Source organism: Schistocerca serialis, chromosome 1, assembly GCF_023864345.2.
Source record: "Schistocerca serialis cubense isolate TAMUIC-IGC-003099 chromosome 1, iqSchSeri2.2, whole genome shotgun sequence".
NCBI classification, from domain to species: domain Eukaryota; kingdom Metazoa; phylum Arthropoda; class Insecta; order Orthoptera; family Acrididae; genus Schistocerca; species Schistocerca serialis.
Window position 1 is genome coordinate 1,169,819,094 of NC_064638.1, and position 22,024 is coordinate 1,169,841,117.

The 22,024-nt window shown below is 41.3% G+C and overlaps 1 protein-coding gene across 2 annotated transcripts in view; it reads left to right on the forward strand.

Annotated features, from left to right (window-relative positions):
- Positions 1-6,919: 6,919 nt before the first annotated feature.
- The window catches only part of LOC126418504 (glutathione S-transferase-like), a 77,395-nt gene continuing 62,290 nt past the window's right edge, over positions 6,920-22,024 (forward strand). The window contains exon 1 of one of the 2 annotated variants that reach the window (XM_050085309.1): positions 6,920-6,995. The gene's annotated coding sequence lies outside the window, so the exon portion shown is untranslated. Of the gene's footprint in view, positions 6,996-14,694; positions 14,853-22,024 lie in introns of those variants that run through there. The other variant, XM_050085299.1, reaches the window with a different exon arrangement.

Below are 22,024 nucleotides of genomic sequence, written 5' to 3' on the forward strand. Positions count from 1 at the left end.
TTTATAAAGCAGATGTTACGCCATTTCGGAATATGACAGTCAGCTAGAAACGAAGCTTTATTTTCGGATACCTTAAGCTTCATGCTATTGCTTGTCAAAAAGATTTTGACACTCTTGAAAGTGTTTCATGAAGTGGTATGTTAAATGTGTTTCAGTACCTGTGCCGAGCCCGAATCTCGCCCGACACAGAGGGGAATGAAACATCACTGTTTCGATACAATTAATCCGTTCCAAGCACTGGTGGACTGAAACAGCCTTATTCTGAAACAATGATACAGTTTCTGTGTCTGGCTCGAGACCGAATCTGGTCCAGTTATCCGAGACAGGGGTGGAATGAAACAACACTGTTTCGAAACAGTGAACCGTAGCCGTTCCGAAACACTGAAACAGTACCACGTATCGATACACTGTATCGAAACATAGAAACAGTGGCCAAGTCTATTGTGTAGTGTTGGGCAGTTGGATGTGAACAGCGCGTAGCGTTGGGCAGTTGGAGGTGAGCCGCTAGCAGTGCTGGATGTGGGGAGAGAGATGCCAGAGTTTTGAGAGGTTACTATGAGCGGACGATCTGGACGTGTGTCCGTCTGAAAAAGGAAATCTGTAAGACTGGATGTCATGAACTGATACATATATATATATATATATATATATATATTATGACCTTTGAACACTATTAAGGTAAACACATTACATCAAAATCTTTCATTTGCTAACTATGGCTATCAGTAGTTAGTGCCTTCAGTAGTTAGAAACTTTTATTTATCTGACAGTATTGGCGCTCGCTGTATTGCGGTAGTTCGAGTAATGAAGATTTTTGTGATGTAAGTAATTCATGAAAGGTATAGGTTATTGTTAGTCAGGGCCATTGTTTTGTTGGGATTATTGAAAGTCAGATTGCGTTGCGCTAAAAATATTGTGTGTCAGTTTAGTGATGATCAGAATAAGTAAACAGAGAACTGTCTGAGTACGTTCAGTTTTGCTCAGCCGTTTGATAATCAAATAACGTAAGAGTTTTTCCAGCACTGTCATTCTTTACATACAAAGGGGAAGTTTCAAATTGTTGAAACGTTCCCATTTCTCCACTTGGCAGTCCATTTTCCAGCATCCACAGCTCTATTCACTACCTCCAAATGACACTATGTAAACTCAAACAGCAACAGTGAACTACAAAAAAAATGATAATCAGTAAGTAAACCCTTAGCAAACGGAGGAAACCAGTTTGTAAAACAAAAACGCAATGAAATTAGGCATCAATATAATATACACACTGAAGTGACAAAGGTCATCGGATAGTGATATGCATATGACGGTAGCATCACAACACAAGGTATAAAAGGGCGTGCATTGGCGGAGTTGTCATTTGTTCTCAGAAGATTCACGTGAAAAGATCTCCGACGTGATATGGCCATACAACAGGAATTAACAGACTTTGAATGTGGAACGATACTGGTAGTTGTAGCTAGCCGCATGGGACGTTCTGTTTTGGAAATCGTTTGGGAATTCAATATTCCGAGATACACAGTGCCATGAGTGTGCCGAGAATACCATATTTCAGGCATTACCTCTTTGAGGTTCGCCGATGACACTAATTCTGTCAGAGACAGCAAAGGACTTGGAAGAGCAGTTGAACGAAATGGACTGTGTTTTGAAAGGAGGGTATAAGATGAACATCAACAAAAGCAAAACGAAGATAATGGAATGTTGTCGAATTAAGTCGGGTGATGCTGCGGGAATTAGATTAGGAAATGAGACACTTAAAGTAGTAAAGGAGTTTTGCTATTTGGGGAGTAAAATAACTGATGATGGTCGAAGTAGAGAGGATATAAAATGGAGACTGGCAATGGCAAGAAAAGCGTTTCCGAAGAAGAAAAATTTGTTAACATCGAGTATAGATTTAAATGTCAGGAAGTCGTTTCTGAAAGTATTTGTATGGAGTGTACACATGTATGGAAGTGAAACATGGACGATAAATAGTTTGGACAAGAAGAGAATAGAAGCTTTTGAAATGTGGTGCTACAGAAGAATGCTGAAGATTAGATGGGTAGATCACATAACTAATGAGGAGGTATTGAATAGAATTGGGGAGAAGAGGAGTTTGTAGCACAACTTGACCAGAAGAAGGGATCGGTCGGTAGGACATGCTCTGAGGCATCAAGGGATCACCAATTTAGTATTGGAGGGCAGTGTGGAGGGTAAAAATCGTAGAGGGAGACCAAAAGATCAATACGCTAAGCAGATTCAGAAGGATGTAGGCTGCAGTAGGTACTGGGAGATGAAGAAGCTTGCACAGGATAGAGTAGCATGGAGAGCTGCATCAAACCAGTATCAGGACTGAAGACCACAACAACTACAACCTCTCACCAGGGACAACACAGTGACCGATGGCCTTCACCTAACGACCGAGAACAGCGGCGTTTACGTAGAGTTATCAGTGCTAACAGACAAGCAACACTGTGTGAAATAACCACAGAAATCAATGTGGGACGTGCTACTAACGTATCCGCTAGGACACGGTGGCGAAATTTGGCGTTAATGGCCTATGGCAGCAGACGTCTGACCCGAGTACCTTTGCTAACAGCGTGACATCGCCTGCAGCGCCTCCCCTGCGATCGTGACCACTTCCGTTGGATCCAAGACGACTGTAAAACCCTGGCCTGGTAAAATGAGCACCGATTTCAGGTGGTAAGGGCTGATGGTATGGTTCGAGTATGGGACAGAAGCCGTGGTCCCAGGTTGCCAACAAGGCACTATGTCTAGTGGTGGTGGCTCTGTAATGGTGGGGGGGAAGTGATTAGATGGAATGGACTGGGTCCTCTGGTCCAACTGAACCGATCATTTACTAGAAATGGTAATGTTCGGCTACTTGGAGATCTTTTGTAGTTATTCATAGGCGTAATGTTCCCTAACAACGACACCGTATCAGTGGGGCACAATTGCTCACAATTAATTTGAACAAAATGCTGGACAATTCGAGCGAATTATTTGGCCAGCCAGATCGTCCGACATAAATTCTATCGAACATTTATGGGAAATAACTGAGAGGGCTGTTCGTGCACAACATCCTTCACTGGCAGCACTTTCCTAATTATGGATGGCAATAGAGACAGCCAGGCTAAATATTTCTGCAGGGGACTTCCAACGACTTGTTGAGTCCATGCCACGCCGAGTTGCTGCACTACCTGGTATTAGAAGATATTCCATGACTTTTGTCTCCTCAGGTACACTGTTGATAATATAATAATCTTGGATTTGAAAAATGACTTAAGTTCACATTTTCATGGTTTTGAGTTATGGGCACAGCGATTTTCCAATAGCCAACATGCATCGCTTAATACCAAAGAGACTATAGTCCCTAACTTCTGTGCATTATTTCCAGTAACAGAACATTCGTGTTTACCGGCAAAACAGCCTTAGTCCAGGACTTAAGTTGTTTTGCCTGTCAGGTACTGATAATTGTTAACAGATTCGTGTATAGCTTTAAGTTGGTAAAACGCCTATACTACTTTTGTTTGTGTGGTAGGCCTGCGATACGTTAGTTGACAATGAAAATGGCGTCTAACAGCAGTTCTCTATGTATTGGTGTTGTTGAAAATGAAGAAAATAATGCGCAAAAGAGGAGGGCAGGAATAAAAAGGGCTGCAGAATACAAGAGAGCTACGATAAAGCGTGCTAAGGTTAAAGGTTTGGAGCACGTAAATCACGTGGGTAAGCTAGTTTCAGCTAGACAAACAGGTCCTGCTTGCGCGTAAGCAATTTGGATTTAATTTCGTTTCACAATATTGTTGTACACAATATTCTTGTACACATCATTGTAGTTTACTGAGACTGGTTATTACTAATAATGCAGACTCTTGTTTATAAAAAGTTGTCATATATTTCAGATGCAGGAAACAATGTCTCAACTTGATTTCCGAAAATGCATTGTTAGAATCAGTTAATTACATGAATGTTTTTTACACTAAGAACGAACAAGATATGTCTTAAAGGGACAAACTGAAAGTATTGCCATAAAAAGACGAAGCGGAAGGAAAGACGAGCCTGGTACTAGGGCAGCTGTGTTCAAGTATTATGTAAAAGATTCAGACAAGCAGATAGAGGTATGTAAGAAAGCCTTCCTCAGTGTTTATTGTGTTACGGAATCCAGGATGAAGAGATTGTGACAGTTGCTGCTTCGTGGCAAGTCTCCTGAAGACTAGCGTGGAACAAGAGGCTGATATACTTGCTTTTATTCATGCCTATATTACGTCATTTCCAACCAAACAAACCCACTATGGAAACACGGATGTTTTCTACTTAAACAGCGAACTAACTTGAAAACTATGCCGGCCAGTGTGGTCGAGCGGTTCTAGGCGCGTCAGTTTGGAACCGCGAGACCGCTACAGTCGCAGGTTCGAATCCTGCCTCGGGCATGGATGTGTGTGATGTCCTTAGGCTAGTTAGGTTTAAGTAGTTCTAAGTTCTAGGGGACTGATGACCTAAGATGTTAAGTGCCGTAGTGCTCAGAGCCAGCCATTTGAAAACTATGAATGAAATGTTTCTTGTCAAATATCCTGATAGTAATGTGTCTTACCACTATTATCACAGATATTTCAATAACCATTTCTGTTTGAGATCTGATACGTCCAGTGTAGACACATGCATTACGTGTGAAGAACTGAATGTTAAAGTGAAAAGCAATGCATTTTATGATTGTGTTAAACATGTGGCTGCAGCAGAACTCCTTGTTCACAAACATCGCAGCAAAAAGTTCCACAAAACACTAGAAGAGGCAACCAAGTTATGCACTGAGAGAGAGAATTTTCTTGCTTTAACATTTGACTGCATGCAAAATGTATGCTTGCCTAAAATACCAATTCAGGACATGTATTATTATCGTCAACTGACAATTCCAGTTTTCTCTGTGCATAACATGAAGACTAATTCAGTATCCTTCTACATCTACCATGAGGGGCAAGCTAAGAAAAGTCCAAACGAAGTATGAAGTTTTCTCCTCCATTATTTCAATACCTGTGTCTCATCTTGTGTTAGAGAACTCGGGTTGTTTTGTGACGGCTGTCCAGGCCAGAATAAGAACAACACTCTCATCAGGTTTTTAATGGCTATAAGTGCTCAGAGGCGTTTTTTGAACATCAGACTTGTTTTCCCCATCAGAGGACACTCCTTTCTGCCAAATGATAGGGACTTGGCAGTAGTGGAAAGACGATTGAGGCGTGTGGACAGACTCTACACAATGAAGGGCTTGTGTGAACACATAGTCAGCTCTAGCGCCAAATGAAATTTTACAGTTACAATCGTTGAAAGAGGATGTTTATGATTACAACAACTGGTGGGCACATTACTACAAAAGAAACGCAAATTCCATAGAGACGCCTGTTAAGGGCGTTTCTAGTTATAAAAAGGTATCTTTCATTGTTTCAACTTTTATGGAATTCTGCTTTTCTGCAGAACAGATCGGAATAGTTGTGGCAAAACCATTGATAGGAGAAATAAGTCAACATTCTTTCATCCTTGGGCCAACATATCCACACATCCCAGAACTATCACATAGACATGGTTATCCAAATGGTGTGTGTCCAATCAATGAAAATAAAATTAAAGATATACGCAAAATGCTCAAGTACATTTCCGACTGTAATGAATCCAAAGCATTTTATTAGAAAATTGTAGCTTGGGAATCAAAGACAAATGAGCAAAATTGCCGTTTCGTTCTGGAAACTTTGTCCTGTATGTTTATTTCCCTGGATGATTTACTGTTCTATGTATTCTGAATGTGTTTTTCAATAAAGAAAATACATTATTATGTGTTTATATGCATGAATTTTATTACGTAAGAAGCAAAACCGAAGTTAATTTGAAAAACGACTTAAGTCCTTTTTCAAACCAAAATTTGAACATAAAGGAAGTACAAGATCATGCTTTTCTAGTTACAGTCTTATGTAGTTTCGGTGTATGTAACATATGCAATAATTTAGTGCAATATTCATTTCAGTAAGATAATAGACAGTTTTTGTTGTTTCTGAAAATGTACCTCTAGGGACTTAAGTCGTTTCGCAAATTCACGATTCAATTATGATTTAATTCTTTAAGAAAAACTATTCTTGGCTAATTTTATAGAACATGTACTATTTGTGTGAAGGCCTGCTGAAAGCAATATATGTTCATGAAATTAGTAAATAAATAAATATGCTTTCAGCATAAAATGAAAAACGCGAGCCTTTTTAAGGCGCTTTTTAACGCTCGGATTCCCCCCCCCCCCCCCCCCCTCCTTTTTTGACAAAATCCTGGCTCGTCCTTGGCTTCTTGCATCGAGAAATTGCTGTAATAACAAGCGTTAATCGGACTTACGCCTCGACAAATGAGCGAATTAGTACAGATGTTCACGGTCGTGCTGTGCACTGCAGACTACAATGCTGATTTCAGTATCTGTCATTTTCTTTCCTATGTTAGATTTCACGATTGGCAGACGAGCGCGAATACAAATTATATAACATAGAATAAAACGAGACACTAAATTTGAAATCGCCAGTGTATAATAAATATTTAACAGATACACATTATGTTGATGAGCATTTTCAACTTCTCTCGACGTAATGAATAGTCCATTAAATTTCGGGCACATTAAATTTAATGGATACATTATGTTGTTCTTCACATTCACTTCTTTCGCTTTTAGTAGCAGGTATGACGTCAAACTTCAGTTGCTTAAGTACATTAATGTATCATTTTTGAGAATCTCGCATCAGATTATCTTTTGATTACGGACATCAATACATAACGCAGTTTCATATACATTTTATACATCTTCTAGACATTCTGAAATCAACTGCGCATTTACCGGTGAAAAACTGCTCTGGATATGGTTGCTGCGGTGTGGCGTATGGAGGGGCACCCCAAGGCCAAATAAATAAATGAGTAGACCTCTCTGGAAGCGTTCGTCCAGTGTGTGCATAGCTTCGCGGCGTAGAGCATTGGTGCTGTTGCTGTTGTATTCGAAGGTCTGTATTACGCAATAATCTGTGTTGTATGACTGTCCTGTGCACATACAATGACAGTTGAGGATATACTTCCATTAATTGAATCCACTACAAATCCATTTCATTGCGTATGCCAGTAACCGTAAGTTCTTCGATAACTTATAATGCACTTTCACGTTATAATATTAATGACGACTGGAAACGAAATGTATGACATAAAGCAGTTAACAATGTGTTCCTGGAATATCATCATAATTATGATCGCGCGGTATAGCGGTGGCGTCTTATCCATGTAGCTCGTGATACGGGCCCCGCAGCTGAACTGCCCAGTACATTGGGCGGAAATTAACTGATGACAGTTTTGAATTGAAAACAGTACTTTTTTGTATTATGTATGCATGGCTGTTCAGCATTTCAAGCACTGCATGTAATAGGTCATTTACATAAAATAGTGCGTGTTTTGAAATGTTTTGACGTATGATACTTGAGTTCATCATATTTCTCGTGTAACAAATAGGCACAAGAATTTTATTTGCATGTTGTGTTCCACTCGGGTCTGCCGTTCATTATTTGAAATTGTATCACAACATTGTCGACAGAAATGGTTCGCTAATCATTGTTAAGAAAGCGCACCTAAAAACCGTTGATGTATCATCGCGTCAAACGACTTAGGCTTAAGCGAAACAAAATAGCTGCCAAGTTTGGCGACTTGTTTTTGAAAGTTAGTGCTGATGCAGCTCATTTATAGCTATTTTTACGTTCCTTCACGTCTTTTCCACTAATTGTACATCCACTACCGGATGTTTCAACACATTTCTGCAAAACTTTTCACGGGTGATTAATATGTAACCTAGTGTGCTTTTTGCAAGGAACATAGAATAAAGCTTTTTGTTTCTCGCCGCTATCATAGTTATAGGTTTTAAGTTATTATCAGTATCGAGAAATTTATAAAAGACAGCACGTCTTTTCCATTAATTTGATGTTCATCCGCTACCATATGTTTCAACATATTTCCGCAAAAATTTTCATCCAAGCTTTAATGTTTAACCTAGTGTGACTGTTTCCCGCAGAATGTCGCAGTGTTAGGTTTTAATTTATTATATCAGTATCGAGAAATCTATAAAAGACAGTATCTGCTGCGACGGAGAACAGTCAGTTCCGCTTTGTGGTAATTTGAGCGACGATAAAAACCTTGAACAGCGGTTAATCTCCTCTTTCCACTTAGCGAAAAGCAAAAGTAAGAACGTCCTGGTCAGAGCCCTTATATACACTGTCTTAAGTAAGTAGTGATGTAAAATTTTGTTTGTTTTATGATGGAAGTACGTATTATTCATAAAAGTTAGGCCGAATAAAGTATTGTGACTTTTGACAGTGCTAGTTCGGCTACAATTAACGTGCCCTAAAATTGTCGTCTTCCACAGCATGTACATGAATATCCTGTGCGTCATAAATACAATGCTGAATATTTGCAATACGGCCGTTTTCTGTATAAATATCTTCGTTTGTATGTTTTCTCGTATCAAGGTTACTAATAAATAGATTTTCACGTGGATGTATGCGTGCTGAAATCCCTCTATGTGTGAGTGTCCCATGATAAGGCGTTTTCTCGTATTCTTTCTGTTGGTATAAAGACTAACTGTCCGAAAACCACCTTGAATCTCATCAAGAGGACCAACTTGAAACGACCTGGAGAACTTTTTTAGTCACTGTATAAAAAACTTCTTATTCGAGAGAGGAACAAATGTGGGATGACATTTAACTATTCACTCATCTAAATTCCTTGCTTTGTTAACGAAGCAAATGAACGTCAAATTTTGAATAATATTTCTTATGTTGCTCAGATAATGATTCAAAAGTCAAAATGGATAACATCTACTATTGAAATAAAATGTTATTAGACGTTACGTTCATATATTATATGTAAGTAAAGGGAGTTATATTTTTAAAAAATTAAGCAAACTGGACCCCAGATTCGTAAATACACGGTGTACATGAAGTCCGGAAACGCTTTCGATTATTTATTGCACAAGAACGAAACACTGCACAGATATCATACATATCTCATTTTGAAGAGAAACCCAGAAAGTTTTTTTCGATGTAACCGCCACGGCGTAGTTTGGTAATTTGCCGATAGTCAGCGCTAGTCGCAACTCGCAAACATGGCAAGAAGTGAGCACAAAACAATGTGGCGCACTGTTTTCGGTGCATAGTCATACTTTCTTATTAAAACCAGAAAACATCCAACCTAGTACCGATTACCTGAGATACGCTACAGCTACCTGGTATAGAATCAACGTTTTGGGTGGTTCTACTGTTTTCAGCGGTTATATCTCTTTGTGACGTCATAGACAGACAAATCATTTGTCTCGGACTATATTGAAAATGAGCCGCGGTTCTTGATCATTCGTACCTCCTGATTTTTAAAACGGAATCTCTGATTTTTTGTTTACGTTTGCAGGTGTTCTTTTGTAGTAACTTCAGTCTCGTTGGTTTTTACGTGGTAGATACTTTCAAACATTTTAACTTGAGCTTAAAAGCTGTTTTTTTTTTCTCACTTAGTCCATTGGCAGCGATGGTTGACACTTCCGAGACTACATTCTAGGGCGTTGCATGTCGAACCACACGGAGCAAGGTGGTTCGGTGGTGCCGGCACTGAAGCTCGGCGTGTTCGCTAGGGACTGTCCACCTTCTGTAGTAAAAAACTGAGTGAAGTTCTCATCGACAGAATTTGATAGCTGTCGTGCTAGATAAGCAAAGAAACACTAGCGACATGACGACCAAGAAACAGATAAAAAAAATTGGTTAGTACACTGGACTCGCATTCGGGAGAACGACGATTCAAATCGCGGTCTGCCCATCCACATTTAGGTTTTCCTTTAGTCGCTAAAGGCAAATGCAGAGTTCGGGGCACGGCATATATGTTCCGTAATCCGAACTTGTATTCCGTCGCTAAAGACGTCGTCGTCAACGGGACGCTAAACTCTACCTTTCTTTACTTTTTTGTCGAACCGCTGGCCCTCTTGTTGCATACATAGTTGGTACGCTGTTGATACTGCTTATCCTCTGTTTTGATTCTGAGCTTCGGATAGGCACTGAGTAGGCGTTCATTTTTTAACTTAGTTAACAGGCTTAACTGTGTACTGGAACATTAAATTATATTTATTCAGTTTCACTTTTCAGTAGTCATTACGTTTTTCAGAAATTGTTTGTTTTAATTACATCATAAAATTCATAACAAGAAAGTTCCGACTTAATTTTAACATTTAGCAAATGTTTAACAGTAGATTTTGAAAGTCTGTCCCTTTCTGCAGACCAGTTGTTCCCGATAATTGAAAAAAAGCTCTCAGCTAGAGCAGGCGCCCCAGGCAAATACAGCACACTTCAGATTCCTGTTAGTCCCGTCTTTGGATTTAAAAAAATTCTTTAATCTTTGGTGAAGGAGTACCATTAATAACACTCTTTTGTTTTCACGTGGTCTTAAGCATCACCTTTCCCTTTATTTATTTTGCAGTACACAGTGTACAATAAACCACGTTCATTATTACTGTCAAAGCACAAACTCAAAAATTTGTATTCCTGTTGCAGGTTAACATGAAACGCGCACTTCGTTTGCCCATTGCCCAACGATGAGACCAAAAACCAGTAGATATAAAATGGTGGAAAACGTGTAGACAAGTCACTCCGCATGAGAAAACAAAATGAACACATTGCCCTTGTTGTGTTGCCGAATGACAGAATTTGTGGCGGAGCCCATCGAATCACCGCCACGACCGTGTCTAAAAACGCAATGTCGAACATATAGCGCTAAAATTAAAAAAAAAAAAGAAATTTAAAAAATCCCTGCTGGCAATAGAATTCTCAAACCCTGAACATTTTACAACCCCGGGCATTACTCGGACAGCACTAAAAACCAGCACTATCCGGAATAATCACGGACGTGTGGTAACACTACCACTGGGAAACATACGACATTTATTTACAACACTTGAAATATGTACAGAAATGTGTTATAATTTTATTGGTGGGGCTTAGAAACGTTTACAGTTATGATGTACATCTCATCTTCATGTCTCAACCTCATCGGTTTCTGGTGAATAGTTGACTGTGGTTCAAAAGCACAACTCTAGTCTTATTCCTCACAACACTGCTATGCACCGAGAAGCTGTTGAGTTTGCAGAAAACTATAAAGGCTGGCGGAAGAAGTGAACCGATGGCGGTGACATCAAGCAAAGAACATAACTGTAGACCGAAACGTCATATGTTGTGTCTACAGCACTAGAATGTTAAGGCTCTCCGCACACAGAGATATTCAGAAGCAACTCGTCGCCGACGTGAGCTGGTAAAGTGTCGGCAGCGAATTGCTTCCTGTGTAGTTAAAATATGACTAGTCAGACGGAACCACTGCTGAGTGACATACCAGTTTATAGCTTACAGCGCGTTGCCGGCGACTCGGCCCCCCGCGTTGCCAAGCGATTTGAGTTGCGCCGTGTCCTCGCACACAGCTCTGTATTAGTTTCATTTAAAGATGAAAGAGCAGGTTGTGAACATTACGTTTCTCCGGAAAGTCGAAAAACCTCCCATTTTATACAATTACAAGCTCCCGGGCTACTGCAGGCGAGATTTGACAGAGAAAGTGGGGTAGTGAAGTGGGAAAAGAATTTCAAAAATGGCTCTGAGCACTATGGGACTTAACATCTGAGGTCATCAGGCCCCTAGAACTTAGAATTACTTAAACCTAACTAACCTAAGGACATCGCACACATCCATGCCCGAGGCAGGATTCGAACCTGCGACCGTAGCAGTCTCGCGGTGCCAGACTCAAGCGCCTAGAACCGCTCGGCCAAAAAGGCCGGCGAAAAGAATTTCATATTACATGTGTAGTGTGCTGTTTATCTATTGCTTAAAATAAAATTATCGGTACATCAATGAAGCAATGTACAAACAATTGTAAATCATACCGATAATATTCTTTTGTATGACTCAGCTTCTGTCATTCCATTAAACTTCATTGTCGAGTGGAAACGGACAGTTCAAAATGTTCGAATGTGGGTGAAATCTTATGGGACTTAACTGCTAAGGTCATCAGTCCCTAAACTTAGCCGGCCGGAGAGGCCGAGCGGTTCTAGGCGCTACACTCTGGAACAGCGCGACCGCTACGGTCGCAGACTCGAATCCTTCCTCGGGCATGGATGTGTGTGATGTCCTTAGGTTAGTTAGGTTTAAGTAGTTCTAAGTTCTAGGGGACTGATGACCTCAGAAGTTAAGTCCCATAGTGCTCAGAGCCATTTGAACCCTAAGCTTACACACTACTTAACCTAAATTATCCTAAGGACAAACATACACACACACCCTTGCCCGAGGGAGGACTCGAACCTCCGCCGGGACCAGCCTGGATACGAACAGTGAAAAGCTACAAATCTCCGATACGTGTAAATACAAAAGTGTTAACATACAAATAATTTAACGAGCACAAACAACTATCACCACAATTCTGTGTATATTAATCTCAGGATATTTGGCTTTGAAAAGAAAAGTTACGATCTGTTATGGCGGGAAGAAGTCAGCTGCCTTAAATCACTGTAGCATTGTTTGTTCGTTCTATAAAAAACTACGAATTTCGAATCTGCCTGTTACAGCTCCTTGGCGGCTACAAACAGCCTGCAGTTTATATTTCTTTGGATCTCCGGAGGAATCCAGAATTTTCGTTGTTTTTTTTATTCCTGTGTAATAATAATAGAGGATCGCATCTTCCTCTGAGCTCGAATATGAACTCGACATGCCCAGTCTAACCAAAAGAGGATCGGGTGCGACAAACAATACTCCCTCTTCTCACTCTTGCACACGGCAACTACGATTTCTCATTTCTGAGTTGCAAGTTAGTCGGCAAGCAGTTGCCGATGTTGATGGCCGATGGTTGCGTTGCTTTCCAGTCTCCCCGAGTGCAGGCTTCACGGCAGTCGTTGAGACAGGCCCTGCCTAGTGTATATAGAGCTGCTTACCGGTGGAATGCACAAACGTTAACTATATCGACTTATCGGTGTTGGTTGCATCCAGTAACCATGCTGCTGCAGTTGCTCGTGCGTATGCTTAACGGTACTTTCAAAAGCGCCATCACGATAAGAATGGTTTTCGTCGCCTGGAGCAACAACTACTTCGGGAAACCGGCAACCTTCGTCCGGAAGTAATGGACAGAAATCGTCTAAGGACTAGACATTCTCCACAGAGGACGCGATTCATGAAACCGTTCACCAATCACTTCTGCGAAGAACCCATGATATTGCAAGACAATTCCAGATAGCTCAAAGGTTGGTTGTGAAAGTATTGCACGATGAAGAGTTGCATTTGCATTATTATATGTTAATACCAACAGCCAAAAGGCCGCATTCGAAGAGTGCAATTTTGTGAATGCCTTTTGAACCAAGTGCAAGACAACGAACATTTATAAATAACGTGATATGTACGGATGAGACGGCCGTTGTGGCCGAGCGGTTCTAGGTGCTTCAGTCCGGAACCGCGCTGCTGCTACGGTCGCAGGTTCGAATCCTGCCTCGGGTATGGATGTGTGTGCTATCCTTAGGTTAGTTAGGTTTAAGTAGTTCTAAGTCTAGGGGACTGATGACCTCAGAAGTTAAGTCCCATAGTGCTCAGAGCCATTTGAGCCATTTTGTTCTGGTCTCCACGTTACCCAGGGGAGCTTCATGCACTAGATCTGTATTTCTGAGGACACATAAACGAACATGTTTATAGTGATCCACACGACCTAAAAAGCTCGCGGGAATGCAGCTTCGGCAATGGTAGATAGAGGCGTGTTACCATGTAACACACGTCTTAGGTAACATACGTACGTATGACCCAGCGAGTGGTGAAGTGTTTGCTAATGAATTCGGTCCTGAATTGGGATGAGGAATCGCATGCCGATTTTTTCGTCGTCCTGTATAATGTATTTGTAATTTGAACTTCCTGAGAGTATAATAGTCCTCTGATACCGTAAACAATTTGCGAATTTTTTGTGGAAAAGGACAACATTTCTCGCCCTGCAGATTGAAATGACAACAAATTTTCGGTGCTTACACAATGTCGGCTCGCCATTGCTGCTATTAGGTAGCACCGCTGTCAAATCTGATCGTCCCCTGTTTCGTAGCTGGGAGCTGGCGTTTCTGTTCCATTGTCTAGACCATATGGTGCGCGCGCATTTCCCCCACTCCCCTACTCCTCTACTCGCGAGCAAGAGCCTGAGCTGGCGCCAGTCAAAGGTGGCGTTGCGCCAGTGCTCATTCTCACGTCAAAACCAGCGAGTTGCTAAGCTCTGAACTAGAGTTTGTGAGCGGCGCTGCTATCGACCTCATACTGTAACGGAGCAGTAAATCAATCAGCAGTCTCGAAACTTCGCAGCAAAAACCTCCCTTGCATGCGAATTGCTATAATAGCTGAAAAGGGCGCTTCTACAAAGAGCTGAAAATGTTGGCGTAGTCTCCCTTCTGCAGTGTGCGTTGCTGGAAGGATATACTGTTTATTTTCTGTTTGTTTTACTGAACGGCATTTACTCGCAACTTTTCTTGGTAACACAAACTGAATAAGTAGTTTTAGCTCACTTGTTACCGTCGAAACAGTACATTTAATTGCTATACGAAAACTATGTAACACGATATTTTTTTATTTGAAGAGGTGCGTTATGGTGCTTGCGTATTCAAATTTCATTGGATAGCAAACAGCCAGTAACAACCCAGTATACGCCCTACCGGCGCCGGAAGTGGACAGCGAGCCTGGAATACCAACGCGGCCAGTAAACACGTAGTCGCAGCAGAAGCGGTGTTTCAGTGGCGTCTAACTTTGTGTCTATAAAGCACATACCTTCCTAGGAATACAGCGTGCTGTAAGGTCTGTATTTAATTCTTTCCTCCCAGGGCCAAATTATTGTTGCAGCGTTCATGTGTGAAACAAGCAAGTCCATTATAAAAATGTGTAAAAGTTGCATGACAATGAAAAAAAGTTTGACCGTTCTTCGTCGCTCATCCCTCATTTTTTCGAACAATGGAATTTAAAAGCGAAACTCCTCTGCCTTTAGTGTATTTCTCAGTGGATAAGCTAGCTGACGCATACCCGTCTATAACGAGCAAGCTTAGTGATCAGAGTTGCTGAATAAACAGAATTATCTCGATAGGTGACTCTCACTATATAGCGGATTTCAAACTGTCGCAAAACTTCCTGACGTAGCCACAAAATGTTTTTTAGAATGAATATTTTTCTTTGAAGCGCGTTTAGGAAATTTCGCGGCAGCCTACCCCGCCATACCTTCCTAGCAATTCTACACGAGCAATGCGCAAAATACAGTTTGGAAATTACGGTCCACAGAATTGAAAGCTGTGGGGGCGCGTCATGAGTCGTTTCGTTTGTTTTAATTATTTCAAAATATCGTTTCTTCGAAATTAAAATGAACTAAAAAAAGGAATTCTTCTCACAACTTTAACCAGTGTCATATATGGTAATTGTCATTGCTGTCTTTCGTGTGTTTAATGTGATGGAAATAAGTTTCAACCCTTTAACTAAGAAATTGGAAGTTACAAAATATTCTCAAGTCTGAGCAAAAATGTACTCAAAATTACATCCAGACTTGTCACACCATAAGAACTAAATTTTACAGGTATTCTAAAGATCTGAATTGTATGAGAATTTTGTACTGATTGACATCTCTGGAGGACGATGATGATGATCCCTCTCGCTCCCTTTAAACCCGTAAATTAGCAAAGTGCTTGAGAATGTACGTCGCACATAATACGGCACATTATGCTAAGAATACAGTATGTTGCAGTGTAGAATTGCCACCGAATATTGATTCTTATGATGTTAATGATTGGAAGTAGGGTCTGTGGTATGGTAACTAACTTCTGAAATTGTGATCCCCAAAAGGAGCAAACACACAGGACGAAGTTGCTGAATAAATAGAAATATGTAATATCGTCTATAACGCCACATTTTTTTCAGTGGAAGTTCGTATCTAATATGCTCACCAATAAACTGAGAACTTCATTTTACTTTACGTTCTAATGTCGTTGTCGAATTTTTACTGTCTTTTTTTCTGTTTCTGTGTTAAGTAGTTGCCTGTTTACAGAGCATTGATTATTTTACTGTAAGTCAATTATCTTTCTCACAATATGAATTCAAGGTATATGTCCAACAATAGATTGTTTGACGTTAGTGAACCGCGAGTACTCGATAAATAGATTTTCACATTATGCGTAATAAGGACACGTTCCTGCGTTGCACGGTGCCTGATAATTACCAAGTCTGCGTTTATTTTCTCACATGTGTTCCTAAATTATTGAATTTTTCAGTAATTTGTCAGCCTGTTTCGGCTCTGGCACAAGTTGTTGGCTAGTTGCCTGTGGCTAAATGCGACGCAGTGCGTAGTAATAGTAAACATGCGTGCTTCAAACCGACGATGGCTGCGCGCGTGGGAGGACTGAGTTCATACTTGTCGAGCAGTTTAATCTCTGTGCATGTTAACATGCTTAGGCAGAAAACATCTTCCGAGATTGTCCTCAATGCTTTCTCCGAAAATTATTTCGAGCAGTTAGTCCACGAACCCACGCGAATTGTAAATGGTTGCGAAAACACACTTGACCTCTTAGCCACAAACAACCCAGAGCTAATAGAGAGCATCATGACTGATACAGGGATTAGTGATCACAAGGTCGTTGCAGCTAGGCTCAATGCCGTTTCTTCCAAATCCACCAGAAACAAACGCAAAATAATTTTATTAAAAAAAGCGGATAAAGTGTCACTAGAAGCCCTCCTAAGAGACAATCTCCATTCCTTCCGAACTGACTATGCAAATGTAGACGAGATGTGGTTCAAATTCAAAGGTATAGTAGCAACAGCAATTAAGAGATTCATACCTCATAAATTGGTAAGTGATGGAACTGATCCCCCATGGTACATAAAACGGGTCCGAACGCTGTTATAGAGGCAACGGAAAAAGCATGCGAAGTTCAGAACAACGCGAAATTCGGAAGATTGGCTAAAATTTACAGACACCCGAAATTTGGCACGGACTTCAATGCGAGATGCCTTTAATAGGTTCCACAACGAAACATTGTCTCGAAATTTTGTAGAAAATCCGAAGAAATTCTGGTCGTACGTAAAGTACACAAGCGGCAAGACGCAGTCAATACCTTCGCTGCGCAGTGCCGATGGTACTGTTACCGACGACTGTGCCGCTAAAGCGGAGTTATTGAACGCAGTTTTCCGAAATTCCTTCACCAGGGAAGACGAATGGAATATTCCAGAATTTGAAACACGAACAGCATGAGTTTCTTAGAAGTAGATACCTTAGGGGTTGCGAAGCAACTCAAATCGCTTGATACGGGCAAGTCTTCAGGTCCAGATTGTATACCGATAAGGTTCCTTTCAGATTACGCTGTTACAATAGCTCCTTACTTAGCAATCATATACAACCGCTCGCTCACCGATAGATCTGTACCTGCAGATTGGAAAATTGCGCAATGTTGCACCAGTGTTTAAGAAGGGTAGTAGGAGTAATCCATCGAACTACAGACCTATATCATTGACGTCGGTTTGCAGTAGGGTTTTGGAGCATATACTGTATTCAAACATTATGAATCACCTCGAAGGGAACGATCTATTGATACGTAATCAGCATGGTTTCAGAAAACATCGTTCTTGTGCAAAGCAGCTAGCTCTTTATTCGCACGAAGTAATGGCCGCTATCGACGGGGGATCTCAAGTTGATTCCGTATTTCTGGATTTCCGGAAAGCTTTTGACACCGTTCCTCACAAGCGACTTCTAATCAAGCTGCGGGCCTATGGAGTATCGTCTCAGTTGTGCGACTGGATTCGCGATTTCCTGTCAGGAACGTCGCAGTTCGTAGTACTGATATCAGGTGTTCCCCAGGGAAGCGTCCTGGGACCTCTGCTGTTCCTGATCTATATAAATGACCTGTGTGACAATCTGAGCAGTTCTCTTAGGTTGTTCGCAGATGATGCTGTAATTTACCGTCTAGTAAGGTCATCCGAAGACCAGTATCAGTTGCAAAGCGATTTAGAAAAGATTGCTGTATGGTGTGGCGGGTGGCAGTTGATGCTAAATAACGAAAAGTGTGAGGTGATCCACATGAGTTCCAAAAGAAATCCGTTGGAATTCGATTACTCGATAAATAGTACAATTCTCAAGGCTGTCAATTCAACTAAGTACCTGGGTGTAAAAATTACGAACAACTTCAGTTGGAAAGACCACATAGATAATATTGTGGGGAAGGCGAGCCAAAGGTTGCGTTTCATTGACAGGACACTTAGAAGATGCCACGAGTCCACTAAAGAGAGAGCTTACGCTACACTCGTTCGTCCTCTGTTAGAATATTGCTGCGCGGTGTGGGATCCTCACCAGGTGGGATTGACGGAGGACATCGAAAGGGTGCAAAAAAGGGCAGCTCGTTTTGTATTATCACGTAATAGGGGAGAGAGTGTGGCAGATATGATACGCGAGTTGGGATGGAAGTCATTAAAGCAAAGACGTTTTTCGTCGCGGCGAGATCTATTTACGAAATTTCAGTCACCAACTTTCTCTTCCGAATGCGAAAATATTTTGTTGAGCCCAAGCTACATAGGTAGGAATGATCATCAAAATAAAATAAGAGAAATCAGAGCTCGAACAGAAAGGTTTAGGTGTTCGTTTTTCCCGCGCGCTGTTCGGGAGTGGAATGGTAGAGAGATAGTATGATTGTGGTTCGATGAACCCCCTGCCAAGCACTTAAATGTGAATTGCAGAGTAATCATGTAGATGTAGATGAAGTGGATATACAAGTAGTAAAAGATCACCCCACTTTAATTTCGGTCGGAACGGCGTTCCGGCATCTCCCAGGGAATTTTTATTGGACTCACTGGAACAAGTCTGCGGCGGAGATTTTAAATAATACACATGTATGCAATGTAACTATAATTTGCCTCTGCACCGTCACCAGTGAGCACGACAATGGATGACCAACGTGATTGGATGGGCAGGTGCTTAGGGGCGAGGTACTGTGTGTGTGTGTGTGTGTGTGTGTGTGTGTGTGTGTGTGTGTGTAAAATTTGCTTCAGGTAATATTGTGTACATTAAATCTTGTAGTTTTTTGTTATTATCGTAAGAAATTGTATTTTAAAAACATGAATTTCGGAACAGAATTTTGTTAAAAAATTGTTTTTCATTTCTGGACAGAAAAATAGAGGATAAAATGGAACAGATCAAAAAAGACGTTCTGAACTCCTGATCTTAGACATTATACTGTTTTATAGAAGAAATTAGTCGAATTAGGATCACCGATTTGTGATTATGTATGCAAATATCTAGGTACAGTGAACAAAGTTTTAACATGAAATCGCGTAAAACTACAAGCTGCTAACCACAAAATAATTTTGCAGACCATAAAAAATACCGTGTAATTTAATACATTTTACTTTCATTTGAAAGGAAACAAAAATCCTTTAAGACGAGGAGACTTCGCTTCTCGAATGAACAAATAGGCCTACATCTGTGGCCAGGGGGTAACACAGATGTTGTGACTTAATACTTTTTTCTGTTAGGCCGAACGAAGTACATATTGGTTTCTATAATATAAAACTGTTTCAGAGTTACAGCTTGTTTGGGTACTGCCATTGTCTAAAAAGTTCGTTTCGTCATATTGGAATTCGTGATGGGTGTTCGAAATGTGTAATTTTTTTTATTTTTTCAAAATCGTCTCGTTGTTTTTCTGTTTTTAAATCTTTTCTTATTTCTTTAAATAATAAATAGACTGAGTCACAAGGAAGGTCGTGTAGAAAGTTTTTGTAAATATTTCGTGTAGAAAGTTGTTGTAAATATTTCGTGGAAATTGGCTGCACTATGATGAATTTAGGTCTGCCACCGCTGTGGAAATGGTGACATTGCCATCTAGCTGTGCAGACGCCTTAACTCCAGGCAGCAACAGAACTTGAGCAGATCCCGAGCCGGGCCTGATGCGTGTGTGTCAACCGAAAGATCGCGGGATAGAATCCTGGCTGGATACGGATTTTTCACAGTCCGTTAATGTACCATTCACCTCTTAATTATGTGGACATAGCCAGCAGATTCCGTTTAAATTGTAAGTGTATTTTCAAGAGTAGAGTTGAAGTCGAGGTTGGAGGTCTAGTGGTAAAGTGGCATGCTTGGTAATGAAAATTTAGTGGGATCTAACCCCGGCTGAGTCTTCAATTGTTTTGTTTTTCTTTCTTAACCTAGTAATCACCTCTTAGTAATATTTACACAGTGAATGGCCTTTTCGCGTTTGGGCAACTGGCTAGGAAGACACGATACGCCGAAGTGACTTCCAGTTGAATCACTTACACTAGGACATTGAGCCATGCGAAGGAATTTGTACATATACATACATTTTCCTTATATTAAAGTCCCCAGACGCCTTACTCTGCCTATAAACGGTGTCCCAAACCTTTGAGTCAAATTGAAACAGGTGATAGTGGGTCCACAACCGATTATATTTAGATATGGAAACAATGGTCGCAAATGTATGTTTATTGTGTTATGGACATACACAGCATACACTACATAACAATGTAGCCCATAGTAGTTGTTCAAAGCGACGACCGCCAGTCTCAATGCATGTACTGCAACAGCACATGCAGTTCTGCCGTCTCTCGCAAGGATCCCAAGTGTGTTATACACTGGAACAAGCAGCGGGTGATAAACGGCATACACCCAAGATGACCACCAAACAGACATACTATACACAACTTATCTCATAGCACATGTGCCATGTGAAAACCGCATGCATCGCACTGGCGCATTAACTTGTGCCGCATGCACACCACTATCCCTTTTGACAGTTGTCCATCGCGCCAAAGAGCGTGTGCTGTGTCCATGGTGAGGTGTGTTACTGTGTGCTGTGCGTGACGCGTAGTCAAAGATGGGACATTACTCGTCACAAGAGTTGGCAGACACGCATGTAATATATGGTCCGGCAGGGTGTAGTGCCTGTAAAGCAGCACAAATGTACAGAGAACACTTTCTCAACAGCCTTCATCCTATGAAACTACCTGGCAGATTAAAACTGTGTGCCTGATCGAGACTCGAACTCGGGACCTTTGCCCCCTTTCGAGTCTCGGTCGGGCGCACAGTTTTAATCTGCCAGGAAGTTTCATATCAGCGCACACTCCGCTGCAGAGTGAAAATCTCATTCTGGGGGCTTCATCCAAATTGTAAAAAGTTTATTTACCAACTTAATAGAGATGGGGTTAGTTTACGCCAAGGGTCCTGCCAAAGGCATGTGCGAACACCAGACTTAGGGGAGATGGTGTTGGATCTTGTGGCTGACCACCTAGCAATAAGCACCCACCAACTAGCCCATGAAACACGCAATTCAAAGGATACAGTACGCAAAGTACTGGTGGAACAGATATTATACCCCTGTCATAAAGAAAGTGGCAAGCACTGGGACCAATGGATTTTGAGCCCCACATTAACGTCTATCTATGGATTATCCACCGCTGTGCTGTAGTGCCGAACTTCGTACAGCTTTTATTCTTCACCAGTAAGACCTCATTCACCCATGATGGATGTTTTCAACATCCTTGTCTGGAGTTAGGACAGTCCCCACACCACCCACGTCGGTGACCACCAGCATCGATTCTCTGTCAACGTATGGGCGGGCATTGTCCAAGATCGCCTGATAGCACCAATCTTATATCTACTGCCTTTATGACTGGTCAACGTTACCCAGTGTTCCTGTGAGTTGTGCTGCCACAATTCTTGGAGACTGTACTCCTTGTTATTAGCGAAACGGGTTGGTGCACCAGCCCACTTTGATTTTAATGCACTCAAGCACCTGAAAAACGCGTACTCCCATTGATGAATTGGAAAGGGAGGTCCTGTCCCATAGCCAGATCACCAGATTTCAAACTCCAGGACTTCCATCTGGGGTTACATCAAGACGTTGGTGTATTGAACCCCCTTAGAAACGGATGAAGACCTGCTCGCTAGTGTCTAAGCTGCCTGTGTCCTGGTACAACAGACCCCAAGGATC